This window comes from Lemur catta, chromosome 11 (genome assembly GCF_020740605.2).
Source record: "Lemur catta isolate mLemCat1 chromosome 11, mLemCat1.pri, whole genome shotgun sequence".
Lineage (NCBI taxonomy): Eukaryota > Metazoa > Chordata > Mammalia > Primates > Lemuridae > Lemur > Lemur catta.
Genome location: NC_059138.1, coordinates 81,909,014 through 81,935,109, shown reverse-complemented (window position 1 = coordinate 81,935,109; position 26,096 = coordinate 81,909,014). Strand labels below are relative to the sequence as shown.

Below are 26,096 nucleotides of genomic sequence, written 5' to 3'. Positions count from 1 at the left end.
CAGCACTGTGAGAAAATAAATTTCTATTGTTTAAGCCAGCCAGTCTATGGGATTTTGTTATGGTAGCCTGAATAGAGTAAGGCACCATTCTTTCTAAAGCATTTTTGTCTTGCCTTTATTCCATTCACTATTCAGTAGGATGGCCTTTAAAACAAAAAGTGACCATGACAATCATTACATAAAATATTTCAGTGGAAAACAAACAAAAAACATTATTAACACCTTTCCGTTATCCTTAATATATCCAAATTCTGTGATATGACTCTCAATGGCTTTCAAATTTTAGCTTCTGCCCACTACTCATAGGTTTGATTTTGATACCCTCACACTTCACCCAGATTGACTTTTTAAGGTTTCCCCTAAGCTATGATTTTTATAGATCTTCACACAAAGTGACATTTTTGCTTAGAACCCTTCCCCATTACCAACCCACTTCCTTTCCCTTCTTTGTCCCAGGTAACACTTCCTCACTCACCCTGCAGGTCTCAACTCAAGACAGCTTCCCTGGGAGACTTTTCCTAACTTACAGATGATGTTAGCATCCCTGTCCCCATATGATATTGCAACTTTCTGTCCTCATCTTAATATTATACTTCTTAGTTGTTATTATAGTCATTTAAAATCTGCCTTCTTAGCTAGAATGGAAGTGCTAGGAGGGGGCACCCTGTTTCTCTTGTTCACCATTATAGCCTCCCTTTCTCCCTTTTAAACTCACTTTAAGGCATTCAGTACATGTTGAATTAATGAATGACTAAGTGAAGAAATGCCCTTTCACAGCAGACCTCCATGTCATTCTGCTTGTCCCACAGCTGATCCTTGTGGCTCTAAATTGCAGGTATCTGCCTGATGCTCACATATCATTATCCCTGATATAGTGGTTTCATGGAGCTAAGGCCACTCTCTCTGTCCCCAGAGATGTTTGAAGACTTGAGGAAAACTAGCATGAGTCAGAATCTAACACAGGAAAAGGGAATAGATTCATCAAGCTATAGATCAAGGAACTTGGTGCTGATTTGGGCAGAATTCTGAAGCCGATTACAGAATGTATTATTAAATGCACAAGGCCCATTTGGAGTCCAAAAAGTGTTTTTTTAAAAATAAATTAGAAATGAATAATTGTGAACATTCAGGAAGGAAAGAGTTGGTCAACATGATTCATCATTGATTAAAAATACAACAGGACATTTTTGCAGTTTGGGGCTTCCTGGTGACATTTTGATAAGTTCCCACTTACTCCTCCCATCTTGGAGTTTTATACACACGAGGAAAGATAAAGACATGGAAAACACAGGATCAAGGTATTCAAATCTGGGAAACTGCTCCAAAACATCTCTCCATACACCAACAATACAAAGCTCTCTTGTAAAAGCACCACTGGGAAATGAAGTTTAGACTTGAGACTTAAGTAAGTTTGGCTCTGTAGCCATCTCTCCCTACCCTGCTCTCTTTTCTCCTATTTATCCTGAAGTTGAGATGAGTGGTCCTGCAGAGAAGATCCTGAGTCCATCTCCCTACCCACTCGCGATGTGGATTCCTTACCATAAAACGACCTTCCTCTCTGCTAAAGCATGACCTAGTGATGGAACGGGTCAAGCTCTGACCAGGAACTGAAAAAGAACAATGATACTAGCTAGCTCTTTTCCTTCAATGTGGAGGGTGGAGACTGATACATAGAAAGAGGGAGCAGAGTTTGCTCTTTTGGGGGAATCTGTTAATATGACTTGTCAATTAGAGGATTATTGTAGATAATAATAATATTAGTGAAGCTAACATTCATTGAGTGCTTCTATGAGCCAGGCCCTGTTCAAAATAATTTACATAAATTAAGTCATTCACTCCTCACTCAACCCTATCGGGTAGGTACGGTTATAATCCCGTGGGCTAAGTAACTTACATAGGGTAATGAAGCTACTAAATGGCAATGCTGGGATTTATACCCAACAAACAGGTCCAGAGTTGGAGCCCTTATACCTGACAACACCACACTGTCCACTCTATTGTGCCCACCGTTGAGCACCAGCTGAACCCAGGGAGAAGGTGGAGTCTTTGGAGGCACTTGACAGCGCTGCTAAGATGTCTTTATGAATACAATGAAAAGGTTTGGCAGAACAGGATCAAGGTGGCTGATGTATGTGCCTCCTCCATGGAGAGGAACCAGAATAGTAAGCATATTACACTTTGAACAGATTGTCTAGGAGAGAATGCTAGGATTCATCAGGGAAGCAAGGGAAAGCATCAAAAGTGGGTAAGGAGAAGGTTCAGGGCAACTTGCCAAGCCAGGGGCTGGCTAAGAGCCAGGAGAATTTCCTGGATGTGGGGAAACAGTAAGAGAGAAGCACTCCACACTCCAAGATGAGCCTTTACCATCTTACCTTCAAGAGAACCGCCCAACACATGCAGGTCTTGGGCCTAACATACGAAGCTGCCTGGAGATTGCACAGAGATATTGCTCCAGAAAGGGAGCCTACACAGCATCCCATAGGCATTCAAGCCAGAGCAGCTTGAGCTGGGCAGCGTTCTGACAGACTGGATACCAGGGAACTGCAGGCACACCTGTGGCCAATGCTCTGTGGAGAGAACGGAGACCAGGCACTCCCATTCACCCCTAAAAAGGTCCCCATCACCCTGATGTGCACTGCTGTTGAGACTGAGACACAAGCAGACAGTATTATCTACAGTTTTTTGCCCACACTGCTTGCCTAGGTGGGGTTCCAGCCTCTCTGGTCGCAGGCCAGAGGCACCATTTTGAGAGTTTAACACTGGGCTGTGCACCACACTTGGGCCAAGTTTAGGCACCCACCTGACTAACGAGGGACAGGAAAACCAGGCATTTTTGGCACCTGTCTAGGACAATACATACTATCCTGCAATAGGCTGCAATGAGACTGAATCTTAAGCAAACTGCACTCCCCACAGTTTCCTGCCAACACTACCTGCCTGGGAAGAGCCTCACCCTGTCAGGTCAGGGGCCCAAGGCACCATCTTGGGAGTTTAAAGCTGGACTGCACCCTGCCTTCAGGCTGTGTTTGGGCTGATGCAGCTGCAGCCATCACTCAGCTGAGGAAGGACAGGGGAGCCCAACCTTTCCTACATACACCGAGGAGGACAATTCCCTCCACCCTGCTACAGGCTCCTGTAAGACTGAGACTCAAGTGGACTGCACTTCCCAGTTTCTTGCCCATGCCGCTCACCTGAAAGGGGCTCTACCTTCTTTGATTTCAAACCCACAGCTAGTGCTAGTTTGAGAGTTTAATGCTGGGCTGTGCACTGTCCTCAGACTAAGTTTAAGTTGATGTGGCTGCAACCTGCACTCAACCGGGAAGGGATAAGGGGGACCAAACTTTCCTAAGCACACTTAGGACAATACTTGCTGTCCTGGGACAGGCAGATTTGGGACTGGGGACTAGCTTGCCCAATCCATTGCAGCTACTAGCATCACCAACATGGACAACTTAGATCACACTAGGTGACTCCACCACCACTACTGCCACCTCCCACATCATACCAGTTGCACAGGGGCCTGAAAGCCCACAACACACTCAGCCCTCTGCTCCAACTACTAGCTTCTGTGGCCCTCCAGGACACACTGACACTACTGCCAGTGTAAGCTACTCTAGGGCCTAAAATCAGGCACACTCAGTCCACTGCTGCCACTACTGGGGCCTGAAGATTGGCTCAGTTGCCATTCAATTCCCCAACAAAACTTCACCACAGCCTGAACTAATAAGTGTTCCCTAAGCCACCAAGGAAATCACAAACACTGACCCTGTGTACTGCCTAAGAAATCATACAAAGATGACACTATTGCAGGTACCCAAAATCAAAGCCAAAGTGTCCTACTCCACCAACAACATATATACATCTTCAGCAAAAAATTATACCTGTTGAAAGCAATTTCAAAAAATTGGAACAAGCAATTGCTACATTAGATGTGCAGATACCAATGCAAGAACACAGGAAACATGAAAAAGCAGAGAAATATGACAACACCAAAGGACCATAATTGTCCAGCAATGGATCCCAATCAAAAAGAATTCCTCATAATGCTAGATAAAGAATTCCAAATATTGATTTTATATAAGCTCAATGAAATGCATGAGAAATCTGAAAACTAATACAAAGAAATCAGAAAATCTATTCAGAATATAAATAAAACATTTACTAAGAAGATATGTATTTTAAAAACAAAGCAAACAGAAATTCTGGAGCTGAAAATTTCACTGAAGGAAATACAAACCACATTTGAAATTTTCAGTAATATACTAGACCAAACAGAAGAAAGAATCTCAGAACGTGAAGACATGTTTTTTGAAATGATCCAGTCAGATAAAAATAAGGAAAAAAGAATAAGAAAGAATGAGCAAAGCCCGCAAGCCATCCGGAACTACATAAATCGACTGAACTTAAGAATTATCAGTATTCCTCATAGGCAAGAAAGATCAAAAAGTTTAAAAAACCCATTTAAGGAAATAATTGATGAAAACTTTCCAGGACTAGCAAGAGTTAAAAATTCAGATATAGGAGGTCCTACAATCCCCATGCAAATACACTTCAAAAAGAACTTCATCATGGCACATTATGGTAAGAATGACTAAAGTCAAAGTGAAAGAAAGAATCATAAAATTATCAAGAGAAAGCATCCAGCCACCAATATAGGAAACCCCATAAGACTAACAGGGTACTTTTCAGCAGAAAACTTAGAGGCCAGAAGAGAATGGGATGGCATTTTCAAAGTGTTGGGGACAGGGGGAACCCTGTCAGCCATGATGAACATTATATCTTGCTAGAATAAGCTTTATAAATGAAGGAGAAATAAAGTCTTTCCCACACAAGCAAACACTGAAAGAATTCATCACTACTAGACTGGTACCATAGGAAATGCTCAAAAGTCTCTTAAACATGGGAACAAAAGGTCAATATTCACCATCACAAAAACACATGAAAATATAAAATTAGAAGTCTGTTAAAACAAGGAGGAAGAGAAAGGAATTAAATATCAACATGAGAGAAGTTCAGTAAACCACAAAGACAAAAAGACAGAGAAAAAGAAAGAAACAAAGAATTTATACAACAGCTAGATAACAATTAATGATAAGACAAGAACAAAGCCTCACACAGCAATATTAACCTCAGAAGTAAATAGATTAAATGCTCCACTTAAAAGATACAGATTGGTAGAATGGGTTAAAAAACTCATGATCCAACTATATGCTGTTTACAGGAAACCTACCTTACACATAAAGACACATATACACTGAAAGTAAAGGGATGGAAAAAGATATTCCATGTAAACAGAAACCAAAAATGAGCAAGAGTAGCTATACTTATATTAGACTTTAAATCAAAACCAGTAAAATAAGAGAAAGAAAGTCATTATATAATGATAAAGGGATCAATTCAGCAAGAGGATATAATGATCCTAAACATATATGCACTCAACATCAGAGCACCGAGATTCACAGAACAAATATTGCTAGACCTAAAGAAAGAGATAGACATCAACACAATAATGGTGGGGGACCTCAACACTCCACTCACAGCACTAGACAGATCATCAAGATAGAAAATCAACAAAGAAACTCTGGATTAAAATTGGACTTTAGACCAAATGAACTTAATAGGCATTTGCAGAATATTCTACGCAACAAATACAGAATATATTCTTTTCATTAGCCCATGAAACATTCTCTAAGACAGACCACATGTTAGGCCACAAAGCAAGTCTTAACAAATTTCAAAAAAATAGAAATCACATCAAGTATCTTCTCAATCACAGTGAAAAAAAGAGATAGAAATCAATACAAAGAGGAAGTTCAGAAAGTGTACAAGTTATGGAAACTAAATAATATGCTTTTGAATGATCACTATGTCAATGAAGAAATAAAGACAGAATTAAATTTTTTTAAATAAATGAAAATCAAAACACAATATACCAAAACTTGTGGGATATAGTAAAAGCAGTGCTAAGAGGGAAGTTTACTGCATTAAATGCCTACATCAAAAAAGTAGAAAGGCCACAAATTAACAACCTAACATTGCACTTCAACAAACTAGAAAATCAAGAACAAACCAAACCCAAAGTTAGTAGAAGAAAAGAAATAAAAATCATAGCAGAACTAAAAAGAGGACAGGAAAACAACACAAAGGATCAACAAAATGAAAAATTGGTTCTTCAAAAAGATAAACAAAATTGATAAACCACTAGCTAAACTAACCAATATAAGCAGAGATAAGATCTAAATAACATAATTAGAAATGAAAAAGGAAACATTACATCTGATACCACAGAAATACAAAAGATAATCAGAGACTATTATGAACAACTATATGCTCACAAAGTAAAAAACATACAGGAAATGCATGAATTCCTGAAAACATACAACCTCCTGAGATTGAACTAGGAAGAAATAGAACTCCTAATTGAGCCAACAGTGAATAGCAAGCTTGAATCAGTGACAAAAAATCATCCAAACAAAAAAAGCCCAGGACCAGGTAGATTCATAGCCAATTCTACAAATTCTACCAGACGTACAAAAACGCACTTGTGTCAATCCTACTAAAACTATTCCAAAGGAATGAGAAGGTGGAAATCCTCCCTAACTTATTTGATGAAGCCAGTATCACCCTGATCCCAAAGCCAAAAAAGGATGCAACAAAAAAAGAAACCACAAACCAATATGTCTGATGGACATAGATACACAAATCCTCAACAAAATACTAGCAAACCAGATCCAACAGCATATCAGAAGGATAATTCACCATGATTAAGTAGATTACATCCCAGGGATGTAAGGTTGGTTCAATAGAATTTAAAACAAAGCCATATGATCATCTCAATAGATGCAGACAAAGCAGTCAATAAAATCCAGCATCCCTTCATGATATAAACTCTCAAAAAACTTGGCATAGAAGGGACATACCTAAAACTAATAAAAGCCGTCTATGACAAATTCACAGCTAGCATCATACTGAGTGGGAAAAAGTTGAAAGCCTTTCCTCTAAGAACTGGAACAAAATAAGAATGCTCACTTTCACCACTTCTATTCAGCACAGTACTAGAAGTCCTAGCCAGGGCAATCAGGCAAGAGAAAGAAATAAATAGCATTCACATTGGAAAAAAGGAAGTCAAATTATCTGTTTTCTGATGATATGCTCTTATACCTAGAAAACCCTAAGAACTTCTCCAAAAGACTATTAGATTTGAGAAATGAATTCAGTAAAGTCTCAAGTTATAAAATCAATGTAAAAATTTCAGTAGCACTTCTATACACCAATATGACCAAGATGAGAACCAAATCAATAACTGAATTCCATTTGCAATAGCTGCAAAAAAATACCTAGGAATATATTTAACCAAGGAAAATTTAATCAAAGGAAATATTTCTACAAGGAGAACTACAAATCACTGATGAAAGAAATCAGAGACAACACAAACAAATTGAAAAGCATCACATGCTCATGGATCAGAAGAAACAATATTGTTAAAATGACCATACTGCCTAAAGCAATCTACAGATTCAATGCAATTCCTTTCAAAATGCCAACATAATTTTTCAGAAAATTAGAAAAAACAATTCTAAAATTCATATGGAACAAAAAAAGAGCTTGAATAGTCAAAGCAATTCTAAGCAAAAAGACCAAAACTGGAGACATCACATTACCTGACTTAAAATTATGCTACAAGGCTATAGTAACCAAAACAGTATGGTAGTAGTATAAAAATTAACACATAGGTCAATGGAACAAAGAACTCAGGTATAAAACCATATACCTACAACCAACTAATCTTTGACAAAGTAGACAAAAACGTACACTGGGGAAAAAACACGCTATTAGATAAACGGTGCTAGGAGAATTGGATAGCCATATGCAGAAGAATGAAATTGGATCCCTATCTCTCACCATACACAAAAATTAACTGAAGATGGATTAAAGACTTAAATGTAAGACCTGAAACAATAAAAATCCTAGAAGAAAACCTAGGAAAAACTCTTCTGGACATTGGCTGAGGCAAAGAATTTATGACTAAGACCTCAAAAGTAAATACAACAAAAATAAAAACAGACAAATGGAACTTAATTAAACTAAAAACTTCTGCATAGCAAAAGAAATAATCAGAAGAGTAAAAAGACAACCTACAGAATGGGAGAAACTATCACAAACTATGTATCCAACAAATGACTAATATCCAGAATCTACTATGAACTCAAACAACTTATCAAGAAAAAATCAATCCCACTGAAAAGGGGACAAATGACATCAACAGGCAGATTTCAAAAGAGGATACACAACTGGCCAAAAAACATGAAAAAATGCTCAACATCCCTAATCATCACAGAAATGCAAATTATAACCACAATGAGATACCATCTTACTCCAATTAGAATGGTCATAACTAAAAGGTTTAAAAACAATAGATGTTGGCATGAATGCCATGAAAAGGGAACACTTATACACTGTTGATGGGAATGTAAATTAGTACAACCTCCATGGAGATCAGGATGGAAATTTCTCAAAGAACTAGAAGTAAATCTACCATTTGATCCTGCAATCCTACTACTGGGTATCTACTCCAAGGAAAATAAATCATTATATCAAAAAGACACCTGCACTCTTATGTTTATTGCAGCACAATTTACAATTGCAAAGATATGGAATCAACATAAATGTCCATCAACCGATAAGCAGATAAAGAAAATGCCAGATGTATGTGTGTGCGTGTGTGTATACACACCACAGAATACCACATAGCCATAAGAAAGAATCAAATAGTCTTCTGTAGTAACTGGGATGGAACTGGAGGCCATTATCCTAAGTGAAGTAACTCAGGAATAGAAAAATAAATGCCACATGTTCTTATTTATAAATGAGAGCTAAACTATGGCTACACAAGGACTCACAGAGTGATATAATGGGCATTGGAGACTCAAAAGGGGAGAGGTATTTGGTTTATGGGTATACTATTATAAAAGCCCAGATTTCACCATTATATATACATGTAATGAAATTCAACTTGTACTCCCTAAATCTATTAAAATTTTTAAAAAGGTAAAAAAGAGGGAGTTGGGGAGAGGGTAAGGGAGTGAAGGATAAATAGTTACCTATGAGGTACAACATACACTATTCAGGTGATGTGTACAAAAGCCCAGACTTCACCACTATGCAATACATACATGTAATGGAATTCAACTTATACCCCCTAATCCTATTAAAATAAAACAAAAAGGAGGGGAAAAGTTTCAAAAAAAAAAAAAAAAGAAAGAAAAATGAGACTTGGCAATTACACTGTTAAGAGGATTATTACTAACTGAAGGAACCAGTGAACCAAAGAATTCTATTCCTCTGACTTGGTGGAGGGAGCCTGTTAGCCGTGTCCATTATGGCATCCCAGTATTGTTATCCCGTCTGTGGATACAAGGAGACACTGGTGCTAGGGGCTTTGGTCTCAAAGATCAATTCCATGAGCATGGACACGGCCTAACAGTAACATAGCAAAGAATTTCCAGTCTTTCCCTTGCACTTGGTCCAACATTGAGATGTATTTGGAAAAAAAAAAAGTGACAAGAGCTCTTGCTGTATTGTGTTTGTTCATGGTTCCTTAGGCAATTAATCTACATGACAACTAATTTTTTTAAAGGGCAGAGACAGGTATCCTTCAAGGAGAAGATGGTTAAGATGAGATTTGAAATTCTATCACGCAAAGTGGAGTCAGTCACTGAGAATGTTTAATCCTCAGAAAAGAATGCTGAGGTAGAATTTGAGGGCTGTCTTCAAAGATCTGAAATGTTATCTCCTGGAGGATGGATGTGACTTACTCCATGTTGACTGCAGAGGGCAGACCTGGGACCAAAGGTGAAAGGTGACAGGGAAGTGGATTTGCCTAATTGCTGGGCAAAGAGGAAACAATTATGACAGCTAACATAGTACTGAGTGCTCATGACATATGGCTAAAGTTAAGGTCTTTATATGCCTTAGCTAAAAAGTTGTAAATCAGATTCATACTTATCACTACCAGCAGCTAGTAGCATCATTAGTAAAGGCTCCATTAATGACTGCTTATTAAATCATCTCATTTTTAATAGTTGCCCTGTTGACTTTTATTATTATATCATTACTGTTTTACATATGAGAAAATAGAGAAGTTAAGTTGCTTTCCTGGAATCACCCTGCTTTAAGTGACTGGCTTAGAACCATTCGGACCCAGGCATTTCTGCTACTAATACTGCCTCCCAGAGTTTTGCTTATAATAAGGAGTTAGAGCGGAGCTGTTCATCAGAAATATAATGTGAGCCACTAATGAGAGCCTTATGTGTAATCTTACATTTTGTAGTAGCCACATTAAAAGATGTAAAAAGAAACCAATAACATTAATTTTAATTATATATGTTTATATCTTAACCCAATGCATGAACCCAACTTATTACATCAAGTTATTATCATTTATTGAAATTATGTAATAAATATAAAAATAATTAGCAAACTATTTTACATTCTGTTTTTTATACTAATTCCTGTGTCTGTTTTACACTTACAGAAGACCTCGGGTCTAGTCACATTTCAAAGTACTCAGCAGCTTGCGGCTCTGCTAATAGGACAGCCAGCACAGGGTTAAAATTTAAATCCAGGCGGGGGTGGCCGGCAGAATCTAATAGGAGACCTTTGCTTTCTACCTTTGATTCTAATGTCTCCTTGCCCCCAACTTATTTCTTTTGCCAGTTAGAAGGGAAGGAATATGTAGTATCTGCCTTTGCCTTTTCTGGTAAAGCCAATGTAGATATTTCTGAATTCAGAGAGGACAGGTGTTTCTTTTGCAACCCTCCAACAATTGTCATTGCCCTCCTGCCAGCTATGCTGGGAGTTAACATGTTTGATTTCTGCTTTGAAAATGATTGAAGATGGTTGCATGAATTAAGTAATTTTTCCTAAATACCAAATTGGGGGCAGAACGTCTTGCTTTATGCAAAGTTATGCAAAATTTGGGAGTCTCTGTCTTAATAGATTAGGAATGAATCTTGTAGTTGCAACTGCAGGGTGGGTAAATACACAGACGACAGCGGAGGGGAGGGAAGGTTCTGTTGTTATTTTGCCACTCTGTCCAAGGGTAGAGGCACAGCGTCCGAACAAACACACTGACCTTTTAAAGTAGCTTTAAAACAGCCCACCGAAGTTTCCCCTTAAAATCCCAAACCAGCTGCCAAAAATGAAAGCATGCAACAAAATGCCACGCGCTTTCGGCCTCCCGGAGGTGGCGCTATAAGGGTGACGGAGTTAATTAGTGCCTGCAAAACGCCGCGTGTGAGCTCATCGAAGTCATGCTCTGCACACATATTATTTATAGCAGATCTGAGTCGTGCACGGTGTTTGCCATTTCCCTCTTTTTTAAGTAGGGGGACTTCAAAAAGTCGTGGACACCCGTCGCCAGGCGAAGTGCAGTGGGCAGGCATTAGAGTGCGGGCGCCAGGCGAACGCGCCAACCACGCGTGTCCAGGCGCAGGTGCCGGAGGCGGCGGCGGCGGCGGCAACTCCGCAGCGTCCGCTCGGGAGGAGAGTTCGCGGCTGATCTCGGGATGCCTTGCAGATGCAAACTGTGTCTCTGGCCAGCAGGAGGAAGGAAGAGGAAGTGAGAGCAGCGGCAGCCGGCGGCGCAGCAGCCGGCCGACCCACAGTGTAAGTGCGTGTGCTCGGGCAAGCGGGAGCGGGCGAGGATGGGCACGGGATAGAGGCACGGCCACCCACACCGCCGCGGCCCCGGGCTGGGCGACAGAGCCTCCGGCCCCTCTTCCATGGTCGCGGGTCGCCAGATCTCTGCTCGCTGGGAACCCTTGCCGCCGGCGCCGCTGTCCTGCGACCCCCAAGCAGGTTCGTAAAGTTTCCTGGGCTGACGCCGCGCCCCGACTCGCTGACCTCAGCGCGGCCGGGGAGGGGGCCGGGACTGGGGCCGGGAGGAGGCGTCCTGCTCCGAGGGACTCCGAGAGCCGCGGAGACACTTTTGTTTCCTCCCTGGGGGCGGCGCAGCTTGGGCGGGGGTGGCCGCCGCGTTCGGCGGGGTGAGGGCTGCGGGCGCGTCGGGGCGCTCTGCAGTCGGGGAAGTCAGGGCAGAGGGGGCGGCCGGAGTGCGGGTGGGAGCGGAGGGAGGGGGCGCTGGGGGTGCGGCGCCCGGCATGGAGCGCAGGGCCCGGGACCGGGAGCCCGCGGACACATTTCGACCGGAGTCGGCGGGAGGGGGGCTCCGGAGAGTTGCGCTGCTGGGGTGGGGGTGTTGGGGACAGGGGACTGTGAGGTGGGGATCTTCGAGTCAGAATTCCTCGGGCCAGAGACGCGGCTGGCGGTTCGGGCTCCGGTTTTCTCCCGTCCTCGCAGAGGGGAGGGAATCCCCGGCGGGCGCGCTCCTGGGAGGGGGCGGTGAGGGGCTTGCGGGATGGGGGGCCCGCAGGGGCGGGAGGGGGTGCCCTGCGCAGCCGGGAGCCCCGGGGGGAGAGCGTTGGTAAATACCCTCCTCCCGCGGGCACGCTGAGGTCCCTGCTGAGACCGGGAGAGGCGGTGGGGGGCTTCACGGAGGTCCCGGCATCGGAGAGGGGACGCACCGGGCGCGCTTTCAGAGAAGGGGGCGGCGACGCGCCTGGGGCCCGGGAATCGGAGCGGAGAGGGGCGGCCGGGAGCGGCCAAGTAGCTCTGAGGAAGAGGAAATACAGAACTCCGCCGGCCCGGGGCTGCGCGCGTGGGTTTGGGGTTGGGAAGCCTGTGCTGTGCCGCGGGCGCGCGCGAGGCGGCGTGTGTGTGTGTGTGTGTGTGTGTGTGTGTGCGCGTGTGTGCGTGTGTGCGCGTGTGTGCGTGTGTGAGAGACACACACACACACACGCACACACGCACACACACACCGCGGGGGGCGGGGGCTTGGCGGCCAGGGACTCCCCGCCCAGCGACCCCTTCCCATTTGGGGGCCCTTTAAAGTTACCAGCCGGGGCAGGCGTTGTTGGCGGTCGACCTGCTTGGCCCTGAAGCTCCAGGCCTTGGCACCCCGCAGTGACCCGGCTGAGGCCTGGGGACAGTTCCTGAGGCTACCTGGGCATATTTCCCGATGCCCTGCGTCCCCCGTCCCGGAGCACGGGCCTCCCAGCACCCCCGGCCGTGAAGGACGCGGACTTAATTCTTCCTGGTTAAAATGTTAGAGAACCCAAGAGGCAAAGGCTTCCCCTTGGGCGCTGCTGGTGACTTGGGGGCAGGGTGGTTGGGTCTGTGGAAGAATTTATGAAAACATTTTTAAACTTCTATAAAATAAAAGTAACTAATGCCCTGTATTTATATACCAAATCTGCAAGAGCAACTTTGAGAACTAGAGGGACCTAATCGCACTCACGATTATTTGAGGTTGCAAAGGCAGGCCGCTTCAGGGCCTCCGCTGGTCATGGACTTTCAGGTCTTCTCACCTCCATATCTACTTCCCAAGGTTGTTTCAAGGATTATTACGCCCCAATTTACAGATCTAGGGATTGTAAATTAGGAGGCCAGATCCCCTGCAGGCACATAGCAGACTTAATTTTTTTTTTTTTTATAGCTGACCTTTTGAACCTCTGCTCTTTACTATGGTACATTTCCTATCTCTGGGAGGCTGTGGTTAAATGTGCATGTTGCTTTTTTCTGAGTACACTTATTGCTCACTTTTTTAAGAAAAAATTAAATAGATTGACAAATTGTGAGGGAATGACCTGGAGTGCTGGGACTCTTGGGGAGGGATTGTGTCAGGAGGTTAGGGAACCTGGGAACAAGAAGTTTGGTAGGTGTCAGGGAGAGGCAGGCTGGGAGGCAGATCTTGGTGGGGGTCTAGGGGACCTCAGGACCTGGAGCATTCATTGGGCTACAGGAGGGCAGCCTTGTCCTCGTCCTCACTCCCCCTACCCCATTATTGTTAACTGAATCCACTCTCAGTCTTCTTTTTCACTGAGTTCTCTCCCCAGGGCCTTTGCACATGCTATTCCTTTTGCAAGTGGAGCTTTGCCCCTACATGTGCAGATGGCTCACTCCCCTGCTTCCCTCAGGTCTCTGCCCAGTGCTCAGTTTACAGGGGGCTTTCCCTGACTACCCTGTGTAAAATAACATCCAGGCACTCCCTGGGCCTCTTACATTACTCAGTTTTTTCTGTTATCACTTATTCCCCCCTGGCATTATAGATTCATTTGTTTATTTGATTATTATCGGTCTCCCTTGTTAGAACAGAAGTTCCATGACAGCAGTGACTACCTTTTCTTGTTTATAGCTCCAGAACTGAGACTGATTCTTAGCGCATAGTAGGTGCTCAGTAAACATTTGTTGACTGCCTGAATGAGAGTCAGATGGCTATGTTGGGAGAGTCCCACCAGGGAAATGTGCAAGGAAAATACTGTGGCATCAGTAGCAAGTGAGAAACCCAGGTAACAGGCTTTTGCTATTTCCCCTTGCTCTCCTCCACAGGCCCAGCCACTATTCTTTCAGACTCCATTCTGCCTTGCGTAGACTCCTGCCTTAGAATTTAAGATGGAAGAAGTGAACAGAGAGGTGATTCCTTTGGAGATTAGAAAACCAGTACACTTTATTATTAATAATGACGCATAACCACTCCAGATCTGGCATTGCTTTAGCCAAAAAGATACCCCCTATGGAGGAGGGCATGTTGTAAGTGGAGTGAAATCAGAGGCATCCACTCCATCCCATTCAGCTCTCCCAGAAGAGGCAAAGGCAGAGGAGAGAAGGGTGTGAGGGAGGCAGAGAGGGAAGCGGTGTGGCAGGTGCAAGGGAGAGGAGAGATAGGAAATGCCTAGGAGAAAAACGACAGGGAGAAAACAGAGGAGGGGCTTCTGCAGGTGCAGTAAAGTCCTAAGCATTTATTGAATTGCTGTTTTGAAGAGAAGACAATACTTGCATGTTTTAAAGTAATTTACCCACTTTGGGTGTTTGGTGTGAGTGGGTGGGGAGGGGTGGGGGAAGGGAGGGCTTTGAAGCCCTTGCCAGAGGATGTGGCTGGGGGCGTGGCAGGGGCTCTCCCGAGCACACACTTTGCTTATTTCATCACTTTGCTTACCGCTGGAGGGTTAGAGGTGATCTTTCCCATGCAGGTAACAATTTCCCGTCCAGATTTAAGACAGTGGGTACCATTAGGGTTTGTAACTGAAGCCTGCAACCACTTTTTAATGCCTGAAATCATCCAAGCGGATGGTTTGGTTTGTAAGATATTCTGCTGAATTTGGAAAAGGTGGGGAATTGCTAAACCTGCTGCATCACAGAGGCTGAAGTGTTTGCTGCTAATGGTGCATCACCAGTTCTGTTTCCCTCCAGTCAACTAGACCAGTGATTTTTAAGCTTAGGGTTGCAACCCCTGAGAGGATTATGATTTCAATTCAGTAAGTTCAGACCAGCAGTGTAAACCATGCAGGAGAAGAGAGTAGCATGGAAAATAGTGTTTCACAAAACAGACATTGGATCTTGATGTCTAGTATCGCTCAATGTGGGTCGTGATTTTAAAAAGTCTGTTTTAAAAGTTCTGGAGGAATCTACATTTTTAGCCAACTTGCCATGGATTCTGATGAAGATGGTGCAGGGGGCCATACCTTAAGAAATACTTAGCTGTCCCTTTTTACAAAATGTAATTGGTTTAATCCCCTGCAAGAGATGCTATTTCCAGATGTTGAACCAGATGCAGTAAAAGTGTCAGCCGTTGACTTAACGTTTAAGAATGCTACTGTCTGTAGACTTGCCAGTGTGCTAGGCCCTGATGCTGCTGGCTTAGAGGAACTGGAAACTGAAGTGGCATGCTTTTCACTTTCATGATGCAGAAAGGCAGTGGGTCCCTTTGCAATAACTTTTTAACCTAACTTAGAATAAAATTGACTGGATATACTCTTTTCTCACCAAGAAAAAAGTTTAGTTTAGAACTTTTGAGGTCTTTGCTGGACTTTTCCTTTCATGTTTTATGGCTAGTGTTCCCCATATGCATGACTTTAATTACTTTCAGAGGTTTGCAAAGACAGTTGTAATCTCTTCTGGTGGCAGCCACGCTGCTGTGATGTGTGATTAGATTAAGTATTTGAGCTCACCTGGGCTTGGATTGCCTATCCAAAGAAGAAAGTCAAAGGCTGAAGAACTTCAGCACCGTCTAAAACATAAGAATTGTGAAGGCCAGCCATCGACAGTGAGTGGCTCCTGTGACATACCTGTGGCCCACGAAAGCCTTTGAATATGCCAGCACAGCGTTTTCAGGTTCCGCAAAGCCAGCCTGCATGCACAATGCACACTGGTTGCAATGTTCAGTTTCCTGGGTAATTTAAGTTGTCTGGGTGTTAACAATTGTAACTCATCTGTGATGGCCAGAACTGAAGCCTGCAAAGCCATGTCATGATCTATGATTAAATGAACCACTTGTGTCTTAGCTCTGTGTTTTCTAACCTTTCAGAAGATAAATGCAGGTATAGTTGGAGCAGAGTTTTGCCAGTGGCCCAAAGTGGGGTGAACAGTTAAGTATCACATTGAAATATGCGTGGGAGAGGGAGTGTTAGCTCATCAAACAGAATTACCCACACCAACAACCTGGCAGAGTGCTGAGTGGAGAAATTAGTCACATGTATAAATAGAAGGAGATGATTCTCAGTGTTCTGGGCCCCCACAAACACTGATTTCCAGAGTCTGAGCAAGATTATTATTGGAACCTCAATTTTAGAAATTGAGGCTACAGTTTGACTGTTTTAGTTCTAACAGTTAAGGTAGAGAATAAAACTTTGCTCAGTAGAAAACACTGGAAAGCCACTACTTGCTCAACGCCAGGACTGCTGTGTACTGGATGGGTTGTCCTTCCAGATGAAGAGCAGTGGTTGAGGGGATGATGATCAGATAGGCCCTCACTTGGCATTGTCGAGGTGGGGTTGGAGTTACAGGACCAGTGTGACATTTTTCTCTATGACCTAACACCTCTCCTTCTGGGATGCTATTTTGGAAATGATGGGGAACAATCAGCATAGTATTGTTATCCCATGTCATAAATGTAGCTTGGAGGAATGAAATGTCACAGGGATATTTGGAGAGTGGATCTGAGCCTTCAACCCAACTTTTTTGATCTTTCCATTGTTTTCTTTCTCCTGCACCATGATGCCTGTGCTGGTTTCTTCCTTGTCTTGTCTGTTCTCCTGGAATTGCCAGCCTCTGAGGCCAGTACCCTATGTTGAGCTGTAGTGCAGTGGCATCCGGGGGCTCCTTACTCTCTTGCATGTGGTTCAGAGGGATGCACCCTGGATCACCATGGTGTCCAGGATGTCTCTGCTACCACCAATGCCCAGTTCTTCAGAATTGATCCTACCTTTGGATATCTCATTCTAAAGTTGACCTTAGTCTTGAGAGTCAGTGGATCCTTCTCTTGGGGACAGTATGCCCATCAACCTAGCTCATGATATGGGAGCTTTTGAGCCAGAATGCAATTTATTAATCAAAAATGAGAGTACTACATGCCAAGGAGAATGGGTATGTATTCTTTAGCCAACATTTTTTCTCTGTGGATGAGTCATGGTGAAGGTAAAAGCATGGGACCAATTGGGAGGGAACCAATTGGAAGGGGAATGTACTTAACAGAGTATTTTCCAGTGCATCAATAACTTTTGCTACTTCTTTTGCCCATAGAGTAATACCAACTGAGGGAGTCAGAGACCAGAGTCCCTTGACCAGCGTGATTTCTCCCTTGAGTGTTGCTGAGGCTACTGGTGCTGTTCTTTTTCTACTTGTAGGTTGTTTCCCACTTTATTGACCTTTTATTTCAGAGGATTTTGGCCTCAATGTCGTTGACATTTCGGGTTGGATAGTTCTTCGTTGTGGGGGCTGTCCTGTGCACTGTGGGATGTTTCCTAGCTTCCCTGGCCTCTATTCACCATGTGCCAGTAGCACTCTCAGTTGTGACACCAAAAATGTCTCCAAGTATTGTAGATTGTCCTCTCAGGGTGCCTCCCAGGTGAGAACCACTGCTTTGAATATGTTAGGCCAATTGTGTGTTGCCAGATAGTCGAGACTTTCAGTGGCCGTTGTGAGTGCCACAGTTTTCTCTTTATTCGTTGTCCCTTAGAGTCTAAGGTGGTGTATTCACAGATGAGGGGCTCACCCTTTGCATCCGTTTCTTTCCTCGAGCTCTCCAAGTTTCCTCTCTAGCTCTCATCACTCCTGTACTGTGATTGTTTCCCTAACCCAAAGGGTCTTTCGGTTTGAATTTCATGTGTGTTTCTTCCTGCTACCCTGTGGCTGAGGAAAACTGTAACGAGTGAGTCGATATCTCAGTTTCCTAACAATGTTTTGAGTTCTGACCATTGGTTACAGCCTTAACTGTAACCTTCACTTAATGAGAATGAGAGGAATGAAACGAGGAAGGTGGGTACCAAAGCTCAGATTGGCTCATTCAGAGGCCTTTGTCATAAGATGCACGAAATGTCTGCATGGCCGTGAATGAACTGAGTGCCGTGCCTCCTCCTTTGCTTGTAAACCCACCTGGACTAGTTGGGTAGTAATGGATATTGATATTCCATTAGTGTGACCAGGACATTGCAGCAGGTCCGGGAGAAGCCTTCAAGGTACTGCTTTATGTGAAGTCCTTCCCTGTTTGTCCATTAGATTTCTGTCCTGATCTTGCCACATTAATTTCCTTATGTAATTCTCTGTCAACCTTTTATTTGCCTTCTCTGGCTGCTGTAGGAGTCCACAGCAGCATCTAGTGGCTTCAGCGCCGTAGCAGTACTGCTGGGCTGTGTACTAGCTCTGTCTCCCGAGGCAGCAGCCTTCGTGCAAGTCACAACCCTACAGCAAGCCTCCGCCCTTCCTTCCGCCCTTTGTGCCTTTTTTTTTTTTTGCAGTTCGAAATTGCATTCAGAGTGCCAGTGTTTTGTGCTGTGGGGCTCAGTGGCTGAGTAGTACTAGATGAGCTATATTTTCCAGGCTGCTACACACAATTACCCTTAATTTTGAAGAGTAATGCATTTCAAAATAAATTTTTTTTTCTGTTTTTGGGCTCTTTAGCCCAAATGCATAACCACGGCTGGCTTTACCCTCGGCCCTCAGAAGGCATGTGGCTTGGGAGGTAGAGCTAGTGGAGGGGTATGGTCAGATTGCACATTTTTGGTCGAGTGCAGAGTGAATTCCAATCACATTCAGTAAGGCTGGTTTTTACTTGACTCCAACCCACCCTTACTTCACCCTACCATTTCCTAGATTTTTACAGGGGACCCGTGCCCTAGTTATTCCTACTGTGGGCCACCCTGTGGGAAGTGATCTCTACTCAACAATTTTGGTTTGGGGCAATGGGACTGATTCTTTCATACCCTAAATAATAAGTGTGTGTTGTGTATGTATGCGAGAGAAAGACAGACACACACACACACACACACACACACAGCTCTCCAATAATGCAGGTCTTTAGAAGCAAAGGAACGATTATATCAGCTGCTCAATCCTATTTCTCCAGTGCTTGCCATGTTTATAGCAAGTTAGCACAAATCACATTAAATCAAAACTTTTATCAAGGAAAGAATGTATTTCCATCATGTTTAGCCTTACGTCACTGCCTGGAAGTCACTTTGACTCATTAGAACTATTTTGTTGATTATTATCCATTCTTCCTTTGAGGGTTTTTGAGAAAGGTTTGACTGGATGTATATGAGAGAAACACAATAAAGTTGTATTTAGTAATTGTAGTATATTTTAAAAAGAGATGTGGGGCTTGAATTTAAAGCACATATATGTATTTTCAAATTAAACTATTGCTGGACTTACAGCACCCAGCATAGTGCTTCATTCATTCAGTCAGACAATCAGCAGCCATTCTGTTTTTTTTTTTTTTTTTTTGAGACAGAGTGTCGCTTTGTTGCCCTGGCTAGAGTGAGTGCCGTGGCATCTGCCTAGCTCACAGCAACCTCAAACTCCTGGGCTTAAGCGATCCTACTGCCTCAGCCTCCCGAGTAGCTGGGACTACAGGCATGCGCCACCATGCCCAGCTAATTTTTTCCATATATATTTTAGTTGGCTAGATAATTTCTTTCTATTTTTAGTAGAGACCAGGGGTCTCACTCTTGCTGAGGCTGGTCTCGACCTCCTGACCTCAAGCGATCCACCCGCCTAGGCCTCCCAGAGTGCTAGGATTACAGGCGTGAGCCACCCCGCCCGGCCATCAGCAGCCATTCTGGTTGCGTTTTATATGCTATAGTCTAGGCGCTCCATTTGTGGAACAAGAGTAGGGAGGGCTGTATCAGAGGCAGATCTCTTAAGACATACATAAAGGTATGTTTAGTGTGTTTGCAGATCACAGAGGAAGGAGTTCACAAATGAAGTGACTTTTGAGAACAATCTGGACAACTGAGTATTGAAAGAACGTGATGTGTGCAGGGAATATAGCACTCAGGGTGGTGGAGCAAAGTCTGGAGGGGGCTTTGTGTCAGCTCTGCCAGGTGCTGGGCGTTTGGATTGAGCAGAAAGGAAAGCCAAAGGATTTTAGGCAGGGCAAAGATGCTGGAGGATTTCTATGAGAACTTAAGTCCCAAGGCATCCTGGTGCAGCGGGAGGGAGGGGCCCAGGAAAGATGTGAGGTGTGAGCGCCTGCGTTCTAGGCCTACCCAGAGAAACACAGAGTTTTGTTCCCATGAATAAATAAATAAAGCAGTGTGTTTGCTGTGTAAATGCAGCTTGGATGCAGGCTGCCCTGTCTCCACCTTCCAGCCTGAGCTCCCCCAGCCAGAACCTGAGCAGAGGAAGAGGGCAGGAGTGGTGGGTGGATGCACGATATTTGTATGTAGTCACTGATGACAAAAATTAAATGATTTGGTGACTGATTGAATTTGGGAAAAAAGAAAAGGAGTCTAGGGTTTAAAGTGAAATAAGTATATATTTAATTGAGGGATCAAGTCTCCTTTAGAGTACACCAGCTGGGTGACTTCAGGTAAGTTAATCATGTTTGTCAGCCTCAGTTTTCACGTCTTTGAAATGAAGGTAATATGAGTCCCTACTTCTTAGAGTTGCTGAGATGATTAAATGTAATGATTGTAAAGGAGGGTACCCTGAAAGCACTGGGTTGCATTTGCTGTTGTTATTAATGTCTTTATTACTCATTCAGTAGTTTCTATTCATTTTTTTAAAATTCAAATATCTTGCTAAAATAATTTAAAGACATTCACTTACTATTTCATTTTCTTTAAGGGATTAGGCAATTGCTCCTCAACGCTTGACTAGACTATTTGCTCTATACATCTTTTCTTCAAGGATACAGGAGAAAAGAGGGTGTTGACGGGAAAACGAGTGACATTGGTTAAAGAGTACAAAGTTTCAGTTAGGAGGAGTAAGTTCTGGTGATCTATTGCACGGCATGGTGACTATAGTTAATGATAAAGTATTAGTTATTTCAAAATAGCCAAAAGAGAGGATTTTAAATGTTCTTACCACAAAGGAATGATAAATATCTGAAGGTAATGAATATGTTAATTAGCTTGATTTGATCATTCCACAAGGTATACATGTATCTATTAATATATATCACATTGTAGCTCATAAACATAACCAATTACTATTTGTCAATTAAAAATGAAATTTATAAAAAAGAATACAGAAGTACTAACCACTGAATAGAGGTCAGGGTAAATTAGGATTGATGGTGAATTAAAAGAACTGACATAATGAATCAAGTTAGCCACTTGGGGTCCACAGATGAGAGTTCTTCTAAATAGATATATATCCCCAGTTCAGTTTGAACTAACTTGGGGGTTTACTGTTTTATTTTATTATTAGTGTACTTTGGGGGGAGCAAATGGAGGTTGCTGGTTGGGGCTCTTTCTCCTTCCTTGATTCCACCTTTCTGAGGCTGTTTGTGTTGGCCCACAGTAGACAGGAGCCCTGCGAGAAACCCCACGTTCATGGATAATAGTGGAGGAGAATTCAGTTGAACTGGGTTTCATATGATTGTGTAGCATGTAAAGGAGGCTCAGTCGCTCCAGTGACACTTTGTAAACATCCCCTTTTGAATCATCTGGAATCTTCCATTAAGTAGGGGACAGCTGAAAATCTCACTGGTAGGTGGGTGGTTGTAAAGTGTTCCTTTTTCTTCTTTAATCTGAGCCAGCTTCTCAGGTTATCAACCAGATTAGAAATTACTTCAGGGATAAAAATAGAAATATACAAGGAGGATGACTATGGTCCCAAGTGTGCAGACCCAGTACAGCTCTGTGCTCCCAGCATAATTAATCGCACCGACTTTCACTTTCAAAGTGTCCTTGGTTGGACAGTTCATTTTATGGCCACCTGAGTAGAAGCCACCTGTTTCCATTTCCACTCATTCTCTCTGGCTTTGGCAGTTTGTTTGGGTGCCTTTTCTACTTTACGCTCCTTCAGGAAGGCAGCAACGAGCTTCCAGGCTCACCAGCTCATTAAGCAGTAGCTCTTGTGCCCATTAAACAGTCACTCAGTAATGGCTTTTATGGAGTGGGCTGAAAAAAGAGAAACTTCAGTCTAGACACTAAAATGCAAAGGGCAGAGGTGTGGGTGTGAGAGAGCAATGTGCAAAATGGAAACTCCTTCTCCAAACTTGTGCTTAGGAAGTAATATCCTTTGGTCTCCGTCCCGCATTCCCATTACTGTAGTCATGAAAAGTCACTTACCTAAACACTGTATGCAGATCTTGATTGGACCTGACACATGCACCCTGTCTTCAGTGTATAAAATTTCCAGGCACTTTCTTTTCTTTTACCAAGGAGGGTGATAAATGTAGATTGTTCAGTCACTACAATGTCCTGTGTGTAGCATGCATCCTTCCTATATATCAGGATTGGTGTGTACATTTAAATAGACTCCAATGTTAAATCTATGTTTAAAGACCCATAACAAGGTTTCGATAATGAAATACAAATTTAAAGTAAATCGCTGGAGAATTATAATCATACCAAAATGTCTAGCCATTTAAAAGTGATTTCAAACATATTTACTTACCTTGTACCCATTTTACAGATGAGGGAATTCAGAATATATAGAATATATAGAAAAGGTGCATCCTTCACCACGACCCGCTCAATACAACGATACCATGTAATAGCTTTGACTGAAGAAAAAATAAATTTCTCAAATTGATGCTCCTTGGTGAAGGATGGGGAATGATTTGCGGCCTCAGGTGTGTGTGCCCTGATCACAGTCAGGGCACAAACCGTAACCCCAGCTGTGGCCACTGCCCGCAAGGTGGCAGAAAGGAGAGGGCATGATGGCTCTTCCTTCATTGTACCCCATGAAACATCGTCCCACTGTGGGGGGCATTGGAATTTGATTATTGCTGACTTGCCTGGGGCCATGTTGAATCTTTTCAAATGTGCCGTGAACGATTCTAGCATATGAAAGTGCGTGATGAAACAGGCTGAGACTCAGTGCCTGGCCCTGGGAATAAGACACGTGAGGGTGTACGGAAATTTAAGATGTGAAAATCCTAGGTTTGTTTTTATTTCAACATAGTCTTTCAGACAACAAATAGGTTACCCTAAGGGTAATTTTTCATAACCAGATAAGAGTAAGGCCCAGAGAAATGGCATAATAGGAGTTTTCATGTTGAATTTCTCTTGTCTTTCAAAATCTAGAAATTGTATGATGAAGAGTTGGGCCCATCCGTTTGAAGCGGATAAGCACAAAAGATGGTATTTGGGATCATGTGCGGGGAAGGGGAAAGTACTGTAGGACTTCAGTCCTCATTTGCTGGCTGCTGCCTTTAACTTTCAGGAGAGGGATCAGGGTGTATTTTAAATTCCTAATTGCTGCTGTGAGTCTGAATTTGCCTCCAGTGTTTGATTTGGAACTACTCTTTAATTCATTTGTTCCTTCACAAATATTTATTGAGCGTGTACCGTGTATTATGCTAGATCTGCCATCCCAACCCCCTGGCCGTGAACCGGTACCAGTCTGTGGCCTGTTAGGACCCGGGCCACACAGCAGGAGGTGATCAGTGGGCAGGTGAAGCTTCATCTGTATTTATAGCTGCTCCCCATCACTCACCACACCCTGCCTCTGGCCCCAGGTCCGTGGGAAAATTGTCTTCCATGAAACCGGTCCCTGGTGCCAAAAAGGTTGGGACCGCTGTCCTAGGTGATCCCTAAACAATGGTGAGCCTCCTTCCTAGAAGAAAACAGATCTTTTTCCTAGGAAAAAAAAATAGACCTGTTGTTGATGGGCTGCTTATACACAGTGGAGGAAATGTGAATTAATCAAGGAACACAAATATAAATGTGATGTTTAAACAGTGCTAAGGGCTGTAGTGGAAGGTGCTGGTGCTAGGAGGGCCCGCAGCAGGGGGATTAGTAGTCAGAGGGGTCTTGAAAGAGGGCGAAAGGATAATACTGGGGGCAGACACCTAGTATGTGAAGGGCTGACCTTGGATGTTGCAGGAACTGAAGGCCAGAGTGCCTGGAGCAGGGAGCTCTCCAGCCCTGGGTGAGGCTGGGGGGGAGGCTGATGGGAACCACATGTCTACGCCTTTATCAGTAGAGCAGTGGGAAGTCATTGAAGTGTTTTACCCAAGGGAATGACTAGATCAGATTTATGCTTCGAAAAGGTCTTCCTGGCTTCCCTGGGTAAATTTTACATCCTTTAAAATTGGTCACAATGTGCCTGCGCTATCACTACTTTTGGAATCTAACAATTTCTAAAAGAATCAATTTAGCCTGTAGTGTCTTCTTTAAATTTTAAACAGCAGTTTAAACGAGTGATTTAGCATGGGTACTGCAACCACTTAGGAATGACGAAGTACCAGGTTCTGTGGTCGTCAGCCTTCAAAATGCCTAAGAATCACTAGGGACCCAGGAAACTGCATTTTAACAAGTCCCTCCTCAGGTGATTCTGATGCAAGTGGCCCCGGACTTCACTTTTCTCTTCTTTCTAGATGCATCATCCTAGAAAATGGTTAAGGGGTGAAAAGAGATTATAAACCTCAAGGTAAAACCTTATCACACAGCCAGAAGAGGATGGAACCTCTTTATTGCCCAGGTTTTAACCTCGACCTGTTCTCCCAATACTGGAGGGATTTTCTTCCAGTGCACCTGAAATGGATTCTAAATCCTTTGAATTTCTTCAAATATATTGTCTAATCCTTTCATATGCAGCTGTTTTCTCAGGTCTGTGACTCACTCTCTTTGTGTCTCTGATATTTTACTTTTCATTTTGTCACCGTTTAAAGAGAATCTTTGTCTGTAAGTATGTATGAGGTTCTGAGGGGCTAGGCAGCGGGGGGCTAGCCTGGCCTGGTGCGGAGGGGAGATGAGAAGCCCCTCTGTGGATTCGGCTTATTTTGCTCCTTGCAGCAGGAGACAGGGCTTGTGATACAGGGGAGAGACCAGTCCATGCCTGCCACCATAGGGAATTGTCTATAGAGATGTAAAGACTCAGGGACACTGGGAGAATTAGTTTTGGGGGTCCTCTCCTTTAGACCCCCGCATTCCCTGATGCCCATCTTCAAATTCTGCACCGAAGCCGGTGACAAGGGAGAAGTTGGCCTCATCTCTGTTCCCCAGCAAGTGAGTGTAACAGCCCACTCAGGTGAAATCAAGTTGAAATGAACATTCAGGGCAAATGTCAGGCAGAAAAGAAGTCGCATGAAAGGCAGCAGGCGGTTTGGCGGGCCAGAAGACGGAGGGACCTGGCTTCCTCTGTCAGCGAAGTGCCTGGTCCACGTGATGCAAATGGGTGGTCACCTGCTGTGGGAACCTTCCGTGACTTCCAGGGAGCGTTTGCTTCCTGCACACATGAAGTCCTTCCCTATGCTGGTGTTGATTGTGCAGTTTTCTACTCTGTTTCGTGTCTTTTTCCCTGAGTAGGCTGGAGGGCTTAAGGCAGGTGTTCCCACGCTGAGCCATGGGAGGTATTCAGTGAATGTCTGCAGAGAGAAGCATTATTACTGTCCATGTATGTGAGCACCGCTTCCTTTCCACAATCCTTTAAAATGGCTTCTTCGTCCTTGAGTTAGGGCCCCAGAGACACTCTGTTCTGGGATGCCTGACATATAACTGTTTCTGTCCCCGATTTTGCTGGAGCCTGGCCCTGGCTGAGGTCATTGATTGAGGAGCGTCTGGGTGTGGACCAGAATGGTGGCA

General features: G+C 43.6%; 1 protein-coding gene across 2 annotated transcripts in view; it reads left to right on the top strand.

Moving 5' to 3' along the window:
* The first annotated feature begins 11,312 nt into the window (after positions 1 to 11,312).
* Positions 11,313 to 26,096, top strand: part of ELMO1 (engulfment and cell motility 1) — a 503,740-nt gene continuing 488,956 nt past the window's right edge. The window contains exon 1 of one of the 2 annotated variants that reach the window (XM_045564710.1): positions 11,313 to 11,667. The gene's annotated coding sequence lies outside the window, so the exon portion shown is untranslated. Of the gene's footprint in view, positions 11,860 to 26,096 lie in introns of both variants that reach the window. The other variant, XM_045564711.1, reaches the window with a different exon arrangement.